The sequence below is a fragment of the Sinohyriopsis cumingii genome, chromosome 5 (genome assembly GCF_028554795.1).
Source record: "Sinohyriopsis cumingii isolate HCF-2022 chromosome 5, ASM2855479v2, whole genome shotgun sequence".
NCBI classification, from domain to species: Eukaryota; Metazoa; Mollusca; class Bivalvia; order Unionida; family Unionidae; genus Sinohyriopsis; species Sinohyriopsis cumingii.
Genome location: NC_142965.1, coordinates 72,455,868 through 72,461,867, shown reverse-complemented (window position 1 = coordinate 72,461,867; position 6,000 = coordinate 72,455,868). Strand labels below are relative to the sequence as shown.

At 34.8% G+C, this 6,000-nt stretch overlaps 1 protein-coding gene across 1 annotated transcript in view; it reads left to right on the top strand.

The window, feature by feature from the left end:
- The first annotated feature begins 285 nt into the window (after positions 1–285).
- LOC149799434 (von Willebrand factor D and EGF domain-containing protein-like) overlaps positions 286–6,000 on the top strand; it is an 86,282-nt gene continuing 80,567 nt past the window's right edge. The window contains exon 1 of the mRNA XM_089958778.1: positions 286–403. The gene's annotated coding sequence lies outside the window, so the exon portion shown is untranslated. The remainder of the gene's footprint in view (positions 404–6,000) is intronic.

Sequence of the window (6,000 nt, the reverse complement as noted above, 5' to 3'; positions counted from 1 at the left end):
TAAATTCATTCACCCTTAACCATGCCGTAACATACATACATTGAAAATAATGATGATGAGCACGTGTTTGATAGCTTCATATATCATATCACATGTATTAAAAAGCAGAGATTTGCCACCTGGTCGTACATGATCTTTTAAGATCAATTATATTTTACTCGAAATAACTGTTTTTCGATTCTTAGTATGTTACGGCAATGTACCTTTCTTCTAACCAATGTTCGGTACATAACAGGAAGTTTAGAGTACTTCAGTGGGTATCTGTTTCTTAAAAACATTCGACCAATTAGAATCATTTGCTCGTGTTATAAGAGATCTAACCGAACGAGAGATAGTTGATTAATCTTCGGAAATCACGAAACATGACTACACTTCTTTAAGAATTTCAACTAACAAAAGCAAGGTAGGTTTCGTTCATCATTATTCGTAGTGGCAGCATCACATCATCGTCATCTATATTATTTCCTCATCTCTTTTTAACGAATTTATATAACAACTCAAAATTAACCTATGGTGAAATTAATTTTTAATTGATACGTTTGCGTTTTAGGATGATGTACCTTATCACAAATATATTTTCTGAGATGTTTGTTTGGATTATATTATCACTATTAGCAATGCGGAATCTTTTATCAACATTGGGTTTAAGTTTTTCATCCTTGACAGATACGAAAATAATACGATACCTCTTTGCAAGAAATTCGAGTCTTCATGGGACGCTAAGTTTTAGATGATATGTTACCTTAAAGTATCCATATTTATTAAAATAACTGTCTAAATTCCTTCCCCCGTTTTGGTGAAGGCAAACGTGCGCAGACAAGAAAATATTTAAAACAAAACATTACTTTGTGAAGAAAGACCACAAAGGAACAAACTTCCCATGATAATATGACAAACAGTAATGGCGCTAAGAGAAGAAATATGCGACAGAAGGAATAATGTATATAAGTATTCTAACGAAAATGGGTGAAACAAAGGATAATATATAAGCTGAAGTCGAAATTACTGAGTAATGCGCATGATTGTATTTTTATCATGTTACTTCTATAGTCTCTAAATCCTGGCATTGGCGGACCAATGTCAAAGACAATGCGTATTCTACTATGCAAGAACCTTCAATAATTGGACTGTTGTGTATTATCTTAGGTGTGTCGTTTGGACTGTGTCTTGAATATGTTTATGCGAGTTTATATATCGTTTTTTAGTGTTTCGATATAATAGTTTGAGCCTATTTTCACCAGCAAGTGAAAAATATCTCCAAGAAGATTCCGATGTGTCTGTGCATTAAATGTCTCAAATATATGTCTTCCCTGAAGAATTACATATGCGCGGTGTATTGTTAAAGACACGCAAGCAAACTAACAACTTCAAATAACAGATAAAACACTATTCAATTAATTTTTAACAGTATGTTCAAAATTGTTGTCAATACATGTCAAATAATGATTACATGCACTTGCGACAGACTATGAATAAAATATACAAATGGAGTACGATGAAATCTACATATAATTTATTCTTCAATCCAATTACATGCGTTGATCGTTAACATAGATTGTTGTTGTTGTTGTTGTTGTTATTGTTGTTGTTATAGGATTTAACCCCATTTTTCAGCACTCGATATGCTATACATGGCTGACAGTATTAATGGTGGAGGAAGAACCTGGGAAAACCCCGGAGAGAACCACCGACCCACTAGAAGCTACTGGCAAGCTTTCTCACATACACACATTAGCCGAATCCGAGACTCGAACCCACGCAGACAGAGGTGAAATGGCAGTGATCCGTAACGGAGACCACTCAGCCACTCGGGGCCCCCTTTAAGATAAATAAATGTAAAGTACGTAATTGAGCATAACCGATGATGGTACATATCTTATCATAAAGCTTAGATAAACGTAATTCTGATCCTACGGTGATACGAACGCAAGTCTCAATATAAAGGGAACCATATCGCCTTGATGGCACGTTTCAGTCCATTGTCTGACTGCGACACCCTATATAAGGTAGCTTCATTAACCTGCAGTAGGGGAACTGCCAAACCCTGGAGAACATGTTTAATCGGTGTTAAAAATGCGACGTCTAATAAATAGAATGGTAAACAAGACACAAGACAAAAATGTCTTATATTTATTTAATCAAAATGAATAACAAAAGAAGTTCAAACAATATATTATGTTGATGGTCTTTAAAATATAAATACGCGCAAGCATACATACGTACTAGTATTGTATTATTTCCCGCCAATCTGATTAAAATTTGAAGTCCACTGTCCTGCGTGAAGATGTCACAGCGACCACATAGTGGTCATGGTTTGTTTACCTATATTATTTCCATAATAGCTAATTGTATAAGCCAATCGGATGAAGTTTTCTATCTTCGAGTTTAGGATACTGAACAGGAAAAGTGAAGATCATCAGTGTGTGCCTATTGATTCACATTCGAATTTCTGAAAGCTGCATTTCCACTTGCTAATTCAAAGGTCACAAGATCCTGACACGTAAGCGTCGCTGTCAGCTCTTCAACTAGGATAGTGGATATCTCATTTTAATCCGGTTGTATTTCCCACTAACTGGATAAACCCTATATTTGTAACGCTCAATAATACTTTCGTTAATTTCCGTAACAGACAATATTAACTTTCTATTAAAGGTTATGATTATCGTTAATTATTCCTTGCTGGTTTAAATAAAACATGATTTTTTTACTTACACCTAAGCTGTATTTAGCATTGTTACATTGGCGTGCTTTAAATTTCACCGATTACGTACATATAGCAAAAGTCCACGTTTTCAACGTAAATCTAGTAAAATTCCCATAAGTTATATTCTTTCTTCGTTTATGCTGCAGGTTTTGAAGTTTTTCTGCTCATTTTTTTAGATACTTGTGACTTACGTTACGTTACATTTACCAATCAACATGATACATACACATGCATATAATATAACCTTATTATGCCACGCAGGCATACAATATCCATATGTGTGAGGGACTTTTGTTCATTTTAAAAATTGATCGACGATCGCTGCGTGTTTGTCGCCGACAAACATGCATTGAAACAAAACAGGATTTTTAAAATAATATTATTGTATCTGGTACCAAGCCAAGCGAAAATCGGACAAACTCGCTATTCATTCTGCATGATATAATATGATCACCTTATTCTTGTTGGAAGACCAACCAACAGTCTTACCTACCTGCCACTTACCCGCGCAATCACGCCCAAACATACACAATATTTTGAAAATTAAAGCATGTATGCAATGTGCATTCATTAATATTATTGTATTAGCTACTGCCAAGCTTTCTCACATACCCACATTGGCCGAATCCTAGACTCGACCCCACGCAGACAGAGGTGAGATGGCCGTGATCCGTAATGGTGAACACTTTAGACCACACGTCGACATGGGGCCCCGAAAAATTGTTTTTGGTTATGATGAATCTGCACGACGATTTAGTTAGCCAACATTTTAGGGGTACAAGAAGATCAAAACCAATGAACAATGATTGAGGCAAAGTCAGAACACTTTATCCAGGTGATATGGCGGTTTATTTGCGGAAGAACGCTTTTACTTATATAATTCTATATTTAGCCTCCTTATGTCCTTGCAGACTGGATGGATTTAAGAGCGTCAAATAATAGCATGAGAAGTGGCAAGTTCTAAATTGTCAATTTTTACAGCTGACTCTTTGCGAGTATTATCAGAAAGATATAGAGACTTGAACAATGATGATAAACTTGAAATTATTTTTGAATGTGGACAATATATAAAGATAAAAGATGTTCGTCGTTTTGAGAAGGCGATACTTCTGTATGCGAGTTGTATTGCGACCTGCGTAGCTTGCACAGGTGTTGATACCGAAGAATGCAACAAGGTGTGTTGTGATTTGGATTTTTAACGTAGCTTCAAAGAAATTCAGTCATATCGCTGCGATGTCTGCAATATGGCAGTTTATAGTGATGTCTAGCACTGGGGCATCATACCGCAGACACATAGTATGATGCCCCACCCAGTCACATTATACTGATACCAGGCCGACCAGTCCTAATACTAACCTCTTAATGCTGAACGCCAAGCGAGGATGCTGTTAGTACCATTTTTGTAAGTTTGGGTATGACTCGGTCGTAGATCAAACCCACGACCTCCCGCATCCAAGGCGGACGCTCTAACTACTAGATTACCGGAGCGGTACAAAATGCAACAAGATAATAACATGAATGTTCAAGGGCCTGAGGAGATGATTGGTGAAAAGTGTTCGGCTTCAGTACAAATATTCTTAGCAGCATTCAGAGATTCCGTCTGTTGTTGAACTAATTGTATCCATTGCGCAGCAACATACAGGCAGTGAATACGACATAATCTGCAATTACCCGAGATATTTATTAGATCTCCGACAACCGTTAATGAAAAACATGAAAACTAGGAATATGCTAAATATAAGTAGTAAGTTTCTCAATCGCGTACCTAACCGAATTGATAATGACTTTTCGAGTGATCGCCTTTTCGTTCGATATTTGGTTTTGATAGAATGAGGAAGCAATTAAAGATCGTCCAGAGAATCAATTCTATTTCACAAAGCATACAATCGTTTCTTGTCTGGCGATTGATGTATCTATGCGTACAGTCTTTCAAATCATTTAATTAGGTTCAGATGTTGTGTGAGTTCGATTTTAAGTCCATTTTGTTTATAACAAAAAAGATTGGAAAAATAAAAATATACATATTTTTACGACATTATGGTGACAATAGTAAGGAATATAAAGGAAGCAGAAGCAACAAGTTTTGTAAAACTTAACAAACAATTTAATTATTAAAGTTATAAATGAAAAGTGTGAGAGAACTTTCAGTATTATGAAGTGAATCCAAATTAGCCCTTATACGAATGAAAAGACCCTTATAATTTTCAATACCGGAAATGTTCTCCAAAAGGTGTGACGTTATGAAAATGGCGATGTCCAGCGTTCCTTCTAAGAATTTATCTCGGTTCCTAAATAATATTATTATCCAAAAAATGACCACTTTCTATCACTACTGAGCAGTCCAAACAAATGGTTTCCCTCTCGGAAACTATTTAAGCACAACAAAAAATACGTCTGCAGACTTACATCAGGTGCACAAAAGTGTGAATGACTCCATAAATCGGAATGAAACGAAATGCTTAAATTTCTCCGTATATACACCGAATAATACGACTGTTTTTCGCAAGAGACTCCATGTGACAACATCAACTATTGATTTATGACGAACTAAGTATATTTACATGACCTAACTCAACCAATGGGAATCGACATAATTCTTCTTGAAATTTCCATATCCCATCAGTCACTGAGAAGGCACCATTTTAGTTCGCATTGTTACGATTATTATTACTAAATGTCAACACGTGTATAAACATACCTTTATGGATCCAAGCCATCTGGGGTCTTAACAAAGCCAGCTCACATACAATTTAAGACAATAGATATCCTATACAGTTTACAAACATAAATACAAATTAAGAAAATTACTATAAATTATGTACCAAGAAAATATAAGTATCCTTGCTAATAGCTAAACATGTACCAGCTTACATACATGCATCCATATATATATATATATATATATATATATATATATATATATATATATATATATATATATATAGGCACATACAAATCTTTTTTAAGCGTTCAATATTGAAGTACCTCTATTTTATGTTAAAATGTTTTCAGATCTTGACAAGAACGCAACAATTCTTCATCAAATAATTATTCACACAGTAATCTAGATATGTTAATAACTGTGTAGTCATAGATGTCGTTATATTTATATTGCCAAACACCGGATAATTTAAACATAGTTTGCCAAAAAGAGTACAGTATTATTTCACTTCAAGGATCTATTTTATTTGCCATTAATCATGTATCCTATTAATTATGAATTCTATTAATTATGTATCTTAACAAGTGCATAACGTGTCGTACACTATTGTAATGTTGAAAATGTAATAAATACC